The 14018-nt window shown below is 49.1% G+C and overlaps 1 protein-coding gene across 21 annotated transcripts in view; it reads right to left on the bottom strand.

The window, feature by feature from the left end:
* Positions 1-14018, bottom strand: part of MICAL2 (microtubule associated monooxygenase, calponin and LIM domain containing 2) — a 151904-nt gene that overhangs the window by 120119 nt on the left and 17767 nt on the right. For 12 of the 21 annotated variants that reach the window (XR_004257593.1, XM_032240764.1, XM_032240762.1 and 9 more), the window contains one exon: positions 4153-4223. The exons of 3 other annotated variants lie outside the window; for them this stretch is intronic. The gene's annotated coding sequence lies outside the window, so the exon portion shown is untranslated. Of the gene's footprint in view, positions 1-4148; positions 4224-11404; positions 12452-14018 lie in introns of those variants that run through there. 6 more of the 21 variants (XM_032240766.1, XM_032240763.1, XM_032240772.1 and 3 more) reach the window with 2 other exon arrangements.

The raw sequence follows: 14018 nt of genomic DNA, 5'->3' as shown, positions 1-14018 counted from the left end.
GTAGGAAGTGTTGGGCCAAATGGAGGTCTACAGAAATAGTGAGTGGTTTCCATTCCGGTTTATGTGTCATCAGCATAGTGATGGGATGACCAGCTCACACCCGAAGATCCCCTCTCAGAGCAAGCGACAGTGCAGTCCATGCCCTTTGCTGGAGGTTCTCAGAACAAGGCTTGCTTACCCACAAAGCCCATGTGATTTAAATCTGAATGGCAAAGCCACAAGAGGCTACTCCTCTGAAGGCTGGGCCATCATATAGCCTTCATTTCCTGTTTTGAATTAATCTTTCACCCCAAGACACATCATAAAACAGAATAATGGCAACTCAACAGTGTGAAGTCACTAAGTACAAGTCAAAACAGCCTGTACCTGAGAAGCCTCAACCTTTCCATGCTGTTGCGCCCAAGTTTTATTAGGCCTTGATAAACAATGAGGTAGGAGCAGTGGGGGCCCTGCTAACACCTTAGACATTCAAATGCAGGGTCGAAGAGAAAAGAGGAAGGCATGGTGGCTGAACCCACGTGAAGAGGCCACATGGAAGTGGGGAGAGAGCCACTTGCTGGGAATCAGGAGACTCGGCTTCTGTCTCACTTCTACCCCCAGCCTGCTCTGTGGGCGTGCTTAAGTCATGTCTCTGGGCCTCAGTTTCTTTACTAATAAATGGGAGAAGTGGATTAAAGGATCCGTAGTTCTTTCCAGCTTTAATACTTTCCAATTGTAAATACTGGAGACAATTCCACCTTCCCTAGCCCTTCTCCTTTTCGTGCTGGTTGTCGATCTGAGACATCTCTCATCTCTCACCAAGCAACTTTCTACCAATGCTATTCCCTTTATTTCTCCAAAGTATCCGGTTACCCCTGATCACAAGGCCTGGCCAACTTGGGGCCATATACTTAAGAACATATTTACTATCTTCTGAGCAAACAATTCAGTACAATCCAGGCACCCTGGGGCACCAAGGACTTGAAAATCCCAACAATCTTTAATCCCACTTTCCTCTGATACCAACCAACTTTCACTCCTTAGATCCCTAACAGTCTCACAAAGTTAGAGTTTTCTCCCATGCTGCTTGGCAGGAGACCAGGACAGCAACAGGGAGTTCTTATCTGCCCTCTGGCCTATCTCAGGGTCGGGCAGGGGAGAGCTGGCAAAGCTACAAAGATCAGGATGAAAGTGCTTATAGAAGCAAACCCTGACTGCATGAGGAGGAGGTGACCTGGAGGGGAAGACAGTGCTAATCACAAGGACAGACTGACACAGGCACTGAGGACCAGGACCACAGAAGTCAAGGAGACTTCTTCAAGATGCCACCAAACCTCCACCCTCCCTGACTTCTTGAATAAGAAATCTGAAGGCAGCTGAGGTTGTGACTTGCCCAAGGTCATGTAGCTAAGCTATGGACAGCCAACACTAGAACATGGGTCTCTTGTCCTCAGCCCACTCTTACTTCCATTGTATTCTGTTGGCCTCAAGAGTCTAATGAGGCTGGCTGGATCCCTTGCAGATCTAAGAAACATGACCTAAGTGTCACTTAGGGAAAGAGCAGACCCAGCAGATATTTTGGTAACCGCCTCCCGGAGCCCATGAATTCTTTCCCACCTTGATGTGGTTTCCTTGTTCTTTCTCCAGTCCTTGCCACAAAACATGGAAAAGTTCAGAGGTCAGTGAAAAGGAAGAGGTAGGCCCCCCTGACCCTACAGAACCCTACATATCTAAGGTAAGCCACACCTGCCCCTCTTCCTCAGTCTAGAGAAGGTTGGAGGGGGAAGGGTAGAAGGAAGAGAGAGAATGAACTGCCTGGAAGGCTGACCTATTTGGGCCACAGGTATTATTCATGGACAATTACATGGGTCACTGGAGGTCTGTGACGACAAACAATCGGACCTGCTTCTGCCAAGGACCTCCCATAGATCTGTGCCTAACACAGCATCTCAACTCAGGAGGAGGAAGCTCCTAGTAAAAGTCAAGAAATTACTTAGTTAGTGTGCATGACCTAGTTCCCAGAGGTAAGGCTGGGTGAGAACAGAGCTCACCAGGTCCTTATCATGGCAAGAAACTCAAATATTCCACAGAGTGGTGTTCTGTTTGCTGCCAAAGAGGGTCCACTTATGGTTAAGGGCAGCCAAAAAAAAAACAAAAAAAGTCAAAGTTCACTCATTCCACAAGCATTTATTGAGCTCCTCTCATGTCTCAGGCCCTCCACGGATTTACCCTGGTTGGAGTTTAGCAGAGGAGAGACACTGTGGAATTTATAAAGTAGGCCTGGGCTGTGTCCCAGCCCAGCCCTTAGACAGCTGCACTGCCTTGGGCAGGTGACAGCTGCCTCAGGCAAATTTCTCATCTGTAAAATGGGAGAAGTCCACCTGCTTGATCATGAAGATGAAATGACCTTTTTAAAATGTAAAGTGCAAATAAATATGAAGTGCAAACAACACTGATACAACCCTTTCCCTGCCCTAGAGAAGTGTATCATCTGGGAATGCTTTGGAAACTAATCCAAGATACCTATTTGGCAAGCATCGCATTCTCTGTAATTCGGGCAAACTGTATGTTTCAACCTGCCAGTGGGGATGAAGCTGGCAGTCAGTCCCAGTCCTCAAGTCCAGGAAGTTGCAAGAAGGGGTGGAGTGAATACAGAAGAGTAGCCAGGACCCACTTGGCCCTGGGTCAAGCCTGGATTGAATGGAAGAGCCAGGAGGGAAGGGAAGAGAGAACAACAGCACGTGTATTCGATCAGAAGCAGAACAAAACAAAAACTCATTTGAGGGCGAAAGGATTGAGCCAGCGAGAATGGCACACACTCCCCTCCCCACACACATTTCAGACAACGTTGGAATTCGCTGTTCATTGCCCGGCCCTCCTCTGTGGACAAACTATGTATCCTGTTTCTCCAGAGAGGGGACAGTTTCTCAGGCTGTGGCAGCCTGGCCAATCAGCTCTTTACCTGGGTCTTTCCCCAGATCCTAAGAATGAGAACTCCTGGAGCAGCTTTCCCTGACGACCAGTCAACCCCTTGTCATCCTGCCATTCAGGACTCACCGTGGACTCCTCACCCCCACGTGGTCCCTCAGCGCCCACCAGGCCAGCTGCCAAATGCCCTGACACGCACGCCGGCTGTCCCTCCGCCAGGGCCCCCACCCATGCCTCAGCTTCTTGGATTGGGCGCAGATGCTCTCCCCTCACCCTCACCTTCCTCCTCCCTCCTCTCACAACTAAATGAGCCTCTTCAAGTCCCTGCCAAGGCTCACATGTCCAGGGACGCTCCCGGAGAGAAGGGTGTTTTATTCATCCCTATGTTCCTTAACTCGTGGCTTTCTGTAAGTTCTTCACCCTCCTGTAAACACAGATTTATGGTCCCAAAATGTTCTCTGATTGCTGTATACAGAAGCACAGCCGAAGAGAAGGGATGTGAGGGGTGCCAAAACACCAGACTGGAAGTCCAGGGCCTACATTTCAATTCTCCATTGGACACCAGTTCGTCCTGTTACCTTGAGAAAGTCCCTTCAAGCCTCAGTCTCCCTGTTTGGCAATGAGGGGTTTACTCTAAACAACCTTTCTAATTATACAGTTTGACATTACAGAAACCAGGCTAGCCTGGAACACAAGAAGATGAGTCCTGGGCGCTTATTAGCCTACCACCTGGGGCAAGGTATCCGACTCCTCAGGCCCCAGCCTCCATGTCTATAAAATAAACGAGGATAATATGACCACCCCACCCAGGGCACAAGGTTCCCGTGGGACACTGTCTGTGATGAAGTTTCGTGGACCATAAAGCCCTGATCAAACCTCGGGGTTGAGGCTCCTTGAGTCCACAAACAGCTGTTGGCCACCTGTGATGTGCCTGGTATGGTGCCTGCCGGGAAGGGCTGCCTGGCTCAGACAGGAAGGCTGGAGCCCGGTTCCCTGCCCTCGAGCCTCCCACAGCTGGTGGGTGGGACAAGCACGTGAACAAACCTTAACTCAGTGGTGTATCTGAGCATGAACACAGCGCTAGGGGAGTGCAGAGGAGGCGGTGCTGACTGAGAGGGAACAGCGCACCCTGGGCACGGCAAACTGCCCCAGGATGAGGCGAACATCCCACGCTTTCCTAAGCCTAGGACCAGCCCCCAGAAGCTACTCCATGGTAAACAAGATCCACCACTGTGACTTACTCACTGGATTCTCAGGCATCACAGTGGCTAAAGTCTTCTCCTTCCGGGATGAGAAACACACCGGTTGCCATGTTCCTTGAAAAACAAGAGCCCAACAATGAATGTCAGTGATGTCATCTTAGCTTATGCCTCCTTTCTAGTCCCCGCCAAGAGGGTGCACGTGCTTGTGCACTTTGCCTTGTGGGACACTTCACCCAGCAAGAGGAAATGGACAGAGAATCTCTCTCTGTGCTCCAACACGTTTTGCCCGTGAAGAAAGAAACAGCAAGACGGCTAAACAAATTCTATTGTTGGCTGTGGTCAGGGCACCCTCAGGGCTTACCAGATCTCTACACAAAGGCTTCACTGAGGAGCAGGAGGCATGTGGAAAACAATGCTTTATTCGCTGCTTTAGTAAAAATAGAAAGTGTCAGGATTTCTAAGCTTGGGACACAATGAAAGTAATCAAGCAGGTGTAAAACTTGATAACAAGTCCCCAGTGTGAAACTGGTCCTATCTTCCAACAGTGAGTAACCCAAGGAGTTGTGAAAGTGCACACGCTGATCACGGCTGACTTTCCTCAACTAATTATTCTCTTGGCTTCCAGTGACCACCCACATTATTTGGTGACATCCTATTGCTTCTGCAGAAAATGCCTCTACACCTGTCTGGAAAATGAAACCCAGAGTTACAAAAGATTTCTAATGAGTTACTTCACATTAAAAAACAAATCAAAATATTTAAGAGGTAGCCTCAATGGGACAAAACCTAGCACAGGTGTGAAATTTGACATCTATAAGAGGCAATATTCATACTCCAGGGAGGAATACACACACTTCAGTGGTGGGCCCGCATGTACACACACACACACACACACACACTCCCTCTCTCTCTCGCACACAAAGAGCACACATCTTTAGCGTGCTGGGACGTAGGACTCACTGTTGAGAATTCCCAGCCTGTTAATGGGAGAGGGCCTACAAAGTGCTGTGTACCGCTCACACCTGGAACCATCGAGGGCGGAGACTACGCGTGCTTTCTCTCAGTGACTCCTCACGGACAGCAAACAGAGGCTCGCAGGGCAGACGGCACTTGCCAAAGCTCCACAGCAGGGCAGGACTGGGGCCTGGGACTGGCTGCCCCAGCACTCATGGCCTTTCCCACGAAGCCGAGGGGAAGGTGTTCTGGACGTCAACTCTGAGCGAAGCCCTAATGGGCACGCACACCAGGCGAGCCTGGCAAGTTCCACGGGCGGCCACCTGGGCAGAAGCACCAGCCCTGCCCGCCTGTCATCATCATTATCAAGCCCACACCCCTCGGGGCCTGTGCCAGCTGACAAACAGGCCGGCCTGCCTGGGCCACATTCTATCAGCCTGAGCGGCAGGCTCTGTGTGGCTGCCTCCAGCCAGAAGTCAGAGCAGCTGGAGGCCTAGACTTGTCTGCCCCCTGCTTCTCAAGGGGAGCTTCTGGGAGCCATGGGTGGGGAGCTGGACATCCTGGTGCAGAATTCCATCATTCTGGTCCAACCAGAGTTTCAGAAGCCAGGGACCCCATCATGTTCTCTAGACCTCAGGAACAGAAGTCCCTTCCTTCCCTAAGGCACTGCAGAGACCAGCGGCAGGGACACAGGGCTCATATATTTTATTTACATACATACACACACACACACACACACACACACACACACACACACACACACACATATATATATACATTTTTTTTTAAAGGTGGGGTTTTCCCATGTTGGCGGATCTCGAACTCCTGACCTCAGGTGATCCACCCACCTTGGCCTTCCAAAGTGCCTGGATTACAGGCATGAGCCACCGCACCCAGCCACACAGGGATCTTTAAGGTTCTGCTTGGGTTGTCTTCATGGCGGGTTGAAGGTAGTTATGACTGGACCAGGCTACAAGGGCTGACCACCAGTCAGATGCCCACCCAAAGGACCAACTTGCACCCTCTGTCTGACCAACAACTAAATACACTTTAAGCTCCCTGTAACACCAACAAATTAGGTCCTAGAGCCCAATACCTTCCTGCCTTTCAGGGCCAGGGCCTCTGTTCCCTTATCTGTAAAATGAGGAGCTTGATGCAATTGGTGATTTCCTCACCATGGACCCCATTCAGCTGCCCCCACCAGGTACCCTGACTATTTTAGAGACAAAACGACTTAGTTGTTATAAGAAGAGGAGGGATTAACCCGTGCAGAGGTACTGGCTTTGGTAGTTAACACTGCTACCTCAGCTAATCCTCCCAGCAATCCTGTAAGACAGGTAGTACAGTATCATTGCAGGGGGGGAAACTGAGGCATGACACAACGAAGTGCCTCACCCAAAGTCTCAGTTAGCTGAGACCCCGGCAGCACTGGGACTCCTGATGGGGCTGGCCTGAGTCCATGCCCATGCCCGTTCCGTGACACAATGTTTTTCTTCAACCAGAATGAAGAAACGCTGTCTCTCCTTGGACTTCCCATCAGGCCAGCACCAAGCAAAGAAGCATAAGGTCTCTGGTCCCTCGTGGACCTGATTTGGGTGATACAGGTAAGGTTTCCTGTGAGATGGGGTGGGACATGACAGACGCAAGGGACAGGAACTCGGGGGACCTTCCTCTTGGATGTTTTCCAAGTCTAAGCTCTTCCCTGAGGGACCCCATGCACTTGGACAGGGCCTAGAACCCCCAGGGACTCAGTAAATATTTGTTGAATGATGAAATGAACAAACTCAGAGTTCCAATGCAGTAAAGACATGTTAAAGAACCATCTGGTGTAGGTCAGTGTGAGATATATTAGACCAGCTCAAACCTCACAGCTGACCCTTCAGCAGCATGCAGCAGGTGGGGGTCTCCACATCCCAGCCCCTCCCCAGACAGTGGACAAAGACTTGGGTGCTGAGCCAGACCAGGTGAGCTTCTGACAGAGCAAGAGAAGGGTCTAAATGCAAAGGCTGCCCAGTGAGGCTGTGAAGAACTTGGGCCCTACACAAGGGTCCTATCCCAGCTCTGTCACTTTAAATTAGTTGGGTGGCCATAGGCAAATCACATCATCTCTTCGAGCCTCAATTTCTTATTTAAAAATGTGGATGATGTTAGCATCCACTTCATAAGGCTTCTCTAGAGATTAAATAAGATAATGCTATAGAGGACTTAGCCCATCACGTGCTCAGAGCAGGCACATGGAGGTGATGTCTGTTATTGTCTGCATCAGAGTGGGTGGTTAAGGGCACTTATGGAGCCCTCTGCTTGGGTTCATTCCCAGCTCTCCTCCTAACTAGCTATGTGACTTGGGCAAATTGCTTAACTTCTCTGTACCTCAGTTTCCTGGTATGTAAAATGGGTTGACTGTGAAGATTAAATGAGTTATACAGGTAAAGGGCTTAGGATGTGTCTTGCACAAAGTAAGTTCTATAAAAGTATTACACTTAATTATTAATATTACTAGTATTCTCTCTCTCTCTCCTGATAACAGACTCCACGCCATCTCCCACTCTCCACCCAAAACGGAGGGTATAGGACTCAAGGTAGGCCCATGGGAGTATCTTTTCTCCTTGGCAATGGTACAAGGAGTGTGCACATGCTCCAGGCCAGGCCAAATTCCAATCTGAAAAATCCTGGGGAAGGCCTGGTCCTCCCGGGTTGGTGGCAGGGCTGTGTGGGGTCAGCTGGGACCACTGAACAGGGGACTCTGGTCTGGGGATGCTGGAGGTCACATGCTATCTTCCTGGGGCTTGATTCTTCTGCACCTCTGTCAAATCTGTGAGCCTCTCCTGAAATCTTCCAATGTATCCTTTTTAATTTAATTTTTTTTGTAGAGATAGGGCCTTGCTATGTTGACCACGCTGGTCTCGAACTGCTGGCCTTGAGTGCTCCTCCAGCCTCAGCCTCCCAAAGTGTTGGTATAAGAGGCATGAGCTATGCATCCTATTTTTGCTTAAGCTCATTCAAGTTTGGTTTCTGTGCCTTGAAATAAAAAAACTCCCAACTAATAACAGCCCTCAACAAGTGGCTGCTTCATCATCACCACATCCCACCCAGGAAGAGAAGTTAGCTGCATACCCAGTGAGACCCGGGCAGCCAGGGGAGGGCAAATAGGTGCAGCAAGGTATCTACACACTGAAGTGAGGGGAGGCCACTGCAAGCCTCTGGACCAGGGCCCTTCCTGGGAGAAGAAGTTACTGAAACCAAGAGCAGCAGCCCAGCCCTGTACTCCCTGGTTGAGAACAGAGCCTCAGACCCAGCCCCGGGGCCATGCGTATTAAGAGAGGGAAATAAAATAAAGGAGGAAGCTAAAGCTGATTTTCATTGACTGTGAAGTGGTGCAGAAAAAAATCCAGATACCTATTTAAAACAACTCTTTTTAAAGGAGGAAGAGAGAAAGTGGGGAGCTGGGATAAGGGAAGAAAACTTGCCTTGTTTGAGTACTTAAATGTGCCCCGTACTGAGGGTCACACTCTTTGAGTCATATGATCTTGTCTAAACCTCAGTGAAACACTCGGCGCTGGATGATCATCCAACCCATTTTCCAGGAAGAAACTGAGGCTCAGAGAAGTCAATCACTAACTCACCAAGGTCATGCCACTAGTGCCTCATGCCTGTTCCATCCAATATGCGCCACCTCCTCAGGACACTCTGATTTCACTGGGGCCCGGGGTCTCTTCCTCACACAGCCCATGTCTAGTGTTACTCACTCCTATGCTCATATCCCTCAGAGGTGACAGCAATGTCCTGCTGCTCCTTTATTCATAGTCACTCAGAGGAAAAAGCAGCCCTGAGACACCGACAAGAGAAGCAGGATCTTGACAGCCCAGGTGCATCCTTGGGCAAGTTTCCTTTTCAGGACCTTAGTTATTTTCAACTCAAAGAGCTCTAGTGCGGTTTCACTGGATGGCATGTATCAGTGCGTTTCCAGTGCCTATGCCTGATAACCAGCCAACAGGCTATAAAGCATCATCTCCCTTGCATGCTTCTTGTTTTACTTTCGTTTTTTTTTTTCTCAGCCACCTGTTCCAAGAGATTCTGACTTCACAGGGATGACTACAGTGCCTGGAACATAGCACTGTGCTAAACAATATTACCTTTCCTTACCTCACTTACTCACTACTTTGTGGACCAGCCCCCAAAGGTGATCTATTCCGGTAGCCCATGCCCACTAACACCATTACTTTAATTCCCTTCAGGAAAAGAAGCTGCACCTTCAGAGGTATTTTTAAAGGATTTTAAAGAAATGGAAAAAATGGCCGGGTGCGATGGTTCAAGCCTGTAATCCCAGCACTTTGGGAGGCTGAGGTGGGTGGATCGCTTGAGGTCAGAAGTTCAAGACCAGCCTGGCCAACATGATGAAACCCCATCTCTACTAAAAACATAAAGATTAGCCAGGTGTGGTGGCGCATGCCTGTAATCCCAGCTACTTGAGAGGCTGAGGCATGAGAATCGCCTGAATCCAGGAGGCAGAGGCTGCAATGAGCCGAGATCATGCCACTGCACTCCAGCCTGGGTGACAGAGCGATACTCTTTCTCAAAAATAAAATAAATAATATAAAATATAAAGAAACAGAAAAAAAAAATCCATGGCCTGTTAGCAACATCTAAGAACCAAAACATGCTGACAACCACCCACCTCTCCTGCAGTGTGAGCCACGAGGCGAACATACAAATGAGCAAAGGCGAGTGTCTCCTTCCACAGGCCCCAGGAAACCCAACACCAGGTCTGCACAGGCATAAACTAAATAACCAGTGGAGTGAGGAGTAAAGACGCAAGTTGGTACAAAAGAAGACACACCAAGATGCAAGTGGGAGCTTCTAGCGTTTGCTGGAGAATTAAACTGCAAACTATGATCTGGAATGATATGAAGATCTTCCTGACCACAATCATGTCAAGAACAGCCCTTGGCGGGGCCTTGGCTGTATCTGCGGCCATAGGGAAGGTCAATAAGCCACCCCAAGGGGGATGCCTCACCTGCTGACCCTCACAGGACACAGGCTTCATAATGCCACACTGCCCATGGCCCACCTGGCAGCTAATGGCCATTCTCTTTGTTTTCCAGCAGCCAGCTTCAGACAGTGTTGCCCCAGTCACGGGGGATTATCCAGGCAGGTATTTCCCTTACTTTTCTTTTTCTTTACATAACTTTATTCTCCGATATTTAAAAAATAAAAAGGAACCAGCTAACCAGCTCATTTTCCCTGAGGGCATGATTCGGTTTCACTCTCAGGTGAGACACGGTGCTGTGCAGCATAGCACTGCCTGATGTTGGAGTGGCATGCTCTCACTGGCAGAGATCCATGGGCAACTTGGACCACGGAGAAATCTGAAAGAGGATGGAATGTTCAAGGGGTTCCATTTCCTGCACTCCCCCCACAAACCTGGTTTCCCTTAAACCAGCCAAGAAAGATTAGTCAATCAGCATTTGCTGAGTGCCCTGGCTGGAACAGCAAGAAACACTAAAAAGCACGGGGAACAGGGGCCAGGACTCAGGAAGCAGAGGCGGTAGAAGGATGGGTGCTGTCTCAGGACAGCCCACCCCTAGGCTTGAATCCCAGCCTTGCTGCCTGTCTCTTGGGAGACCTCAGACAAGTCATTTCAGCCCTACGGCTCATTTGCTCCCCTTTGTGGGATGTCTACCTTATAAAGGTAGATAGAGGATTCAATGTGATAATACCTATCATAACAAGAGCTGCCATATGTTAGCCATTTACTATGAGCCTGGGCCTGTGTGCAAGGTACTTTGCATGGATTATTCCATCCAATTCTTACCACTTCCCTCTGAGGCAGGCATCACATCCTCAATCTCGAATGAGAAAATGAGACTTAGAGAAATGAAAACACTTACCCAAAGTCACACAGCTCATAAAAAACAGAGCAAGGACATACCTAGCCTCCACGTAACTGCCTGGAACATGGTGGGTACACAAAGCATGTTCCCTGCCTTCCCTTCAGGAAGCAGAGAGGGTGAGAAAGAACTCCCAGGAAACAGGTAAATGCTGAACTGGGGGCTTTTGTTTCTCTGCCTGGCAAGCGTATGGAGAAAGGAGGGGTCTGAGAGGGTTTAGGAAGCCTTTCTGAAAATGGCAGGGCTGAATCCAGACTTGGAGGATGAGGGTGTTGAAAAGGCAGAGAAGAAGGAAAGTAATAAAGAATTAAAGCAAAGAGCTGGGACCAGGGATGGCCCAGGTACAGAGGAGAGGAGACCAGCCAGCTTGGAGGATGAGGAGGAGCTGGCCTGACTGAGGGGTGGGCAGCCTGAGCCATTACCTTGGGGCAATTCTACTGCGATCTTTCTCACCTGCACCCCACAGGCCCTCCTGCATCAGCTCCTCCAGGCACGTGACCATCACAGAGGGGGCTGAGAATCAGTTCCAGGTGCCAAAGCTCAGAAACCTCTCTCTTCCCACAGCAGGATCAGAGTCCGACTCCATGAGCAGGTGTGTTTGCCAATTCCCAGTCTGTGCTGCTCTGCAGATCTGCCAGGCCCCAATTCTAGACCAAGTGCTGGGGTGCCAAGAAGCTAATGTGCTGCCACGTGCACTTAAGAGGCACCACCCTCAGCGCCTCCACCCAATCATTCAAAGTTGCCAGAAGGGAGGAGGAGGCGCAGGTAAAGCCAAGGTTGTAGAACCTGAGCTTGCGCAGGGTCGTATCTTGCTGGACTTCGTATTCCTCACACCTGCTGGGACACTATAGGTACTTCCTCAATAAACATTAGTTGAGCTGAACTAAACACGAAATTCTTCTACTTAAGGAATAACTCCAAGGAGTTTGACAAGTCTGGATTAAGGGCTGACTTTGAGCCCTGGGTTCAGTCCCACCTTAGCTAGAAGGATCATTTGTCTGTTTGCCTCCCAGGGAGTAAATACTCCCCATCCCACCCATCTGCCCTGTGGCCTCTGATTTGGCCCCTGCACGCCCTTGGCCAGGCCCCAAGCAGTGATTCTGGGCTCTACACCTAAGCACCTGCTCCTCCTCTTGCCTCCTTCACCTTCAGTTTCAGGGTCCCTCAGGGCACATTTACACTCCGGACAATTTCATGCTCAGGCATTGCAAATGCCTAAAGCTGCAATGCTGTCCCCATTGTCTCCCACTCCCCACCAAGCTCCAAATGCTGAGTCCCAGCCCAGACCTCCGCTCCACAAAGAAGGGAAAATGAAGTGGGTATGATGTGAGCAACTCCAACCATCAGCTCAGCTCAAAACCATCACCATGTGCTTAGTTTGGGAGTAACAAGACCTGGGAGCAGAGGATGAAAGTAGAATTGTATAGGCTGGGCACAGTGGCTCATGCCTGTAATCCCAGCACTTTTTGAGGTCAAGATAGAAGGATAACTTAGAGTCCAAGAGTTTGAGACCAGCCTGGGCAACATAGGGAGACCCTGTCTTAAAAGAAAAAATTAGCCAGGTGTGGTGGCATGTGCCTGAAGTCCCAGCTACTCCAGAGGCAGAGGTGGGAGGATTATCTGAGCCTAAGAGGTTGAGGCTGCAGTGAGCAGTGACAGCGCCACTGCACTCCAGCCTGGGTGACAGAGTGAGACCCTGTCTCTCAAATTAATTAATTAAAAGAAAAGAAAAACGAATGAAAAAAGTTCCATATAATTGAGGACCACCAGAAAGAAGAAGGAGAAGATGGGAGGGGAGAGGAGGGGAGGGGAGGGGAGGGGAGGGGAGGGGAGGGGAGGGAAGGGAAGGGAAAGTTGTATAAAGGTTGGTTGGTCACATGACCTCCTTCCAACCCTCTTTAGAAAAGGGCTATGGGGGAAATTATGAATGGCTTTAGGGGAACTGTCAATCTGAAACTCCAGAACAAGGCTTTTTGGGATTGGAAGGCGGGGTGCATGTTTCATTACCTTCCACCTGCAAGTCTTGGAGCAAATGATTCAACACTGCAGAGTCTCCATCTCCTGACCTGTTCAATGGTGACAGTACCCAAGAACCACACTGGGTAACTGTGAAGACCAAATGAAATATGAATGGGAATGTGTCTGGCAAACTGTAAAGCACCCTGGGAAATATCAAGACATTTTCCAAATCCTGGAAGGTGGGCCCTTCAGGTCAGAATATGTGGCTTGAAGGGTAAAAGAAAACCAGAAATCACTGCTTTTGGCAAATCTCTATTGACAGCTTCTAGGACAAAGCATGAGTCTTCGGGGATTTTAGAAAGATGCTGATTGAATTCTATTTATTGTCAAGAGGACACCTACACCCACATCTATATAATAAGGCAAAACAGAATGTCTTACAGACTCATCCTGCAGAGGGGATGGGACATTCTGACCTCAGAGATTAAGAAGGCACTTACAAATATAAAAATAATATAATATTATTAACATAATAATAACTCTTTCAGAGTTATTGAACATATCTTCTCTGATATTAATTGTCATAACAACCCTATGAAGCAAGTTTGCCGATGACAAAACTGAGACAGACATGGACTCCTGTCTTGGACTTACATGACTGGTAAGTGATGGAGCCAGGATTTGACCTGCCAGGCTCTGCTTCTTTTTGGAAACCAAAATGGGTTTCAGATAAAGTCTGAGAGGGTGGCTGAAAGGCTCTGATAAGGCCTGCAGGGCTGAGTCATTGAAGAAAGGTACTGCTTCACCCACAGTGTCTCCCACCCATGCTTTCCCTACTACATTCACACTGCCCTGATCTGTCCTGGAAGTTGACCATGGCTCTGCTCTCCCTGTACCTATCTGTGGGTACCTAATGCCAAGGGAGACTGATATGAGAACCTATATGTCAATATTTACATTTACACAATGGACCACTCGTGGATTAAGCCCAGCTCTGCGATTTACTGGCTGTGTGACCTTGGCAAGTCTTAGTCTCTCTGGGCATCTGCGTCCTCATCTGTAAGATGGGGTCAACACTTATTAGCTTGAGCAGTTACTGCAAAGATGA

Source organism: Sapajus apella, unplaced genomic scaffold, assembly GCF_009761245.1.
Source record: "Sapajus apella isolate SASKATOON/1434 unplaced genomic scaffold, GSC_monkey_1.0 scaffold47, whole genome shotgun sequence".
NCBI classification, from domain to species: Eukaryota; Metazoa; Chordata; class Mammalia; order Primates; family Cebidae; genus Sapajus; species Sapajus apella.
The sequence above is the reverse complement of the archived record's forward strand: the minus strand, read 5'-3'. Positions and strand labels throughout refer to the sequence as shown.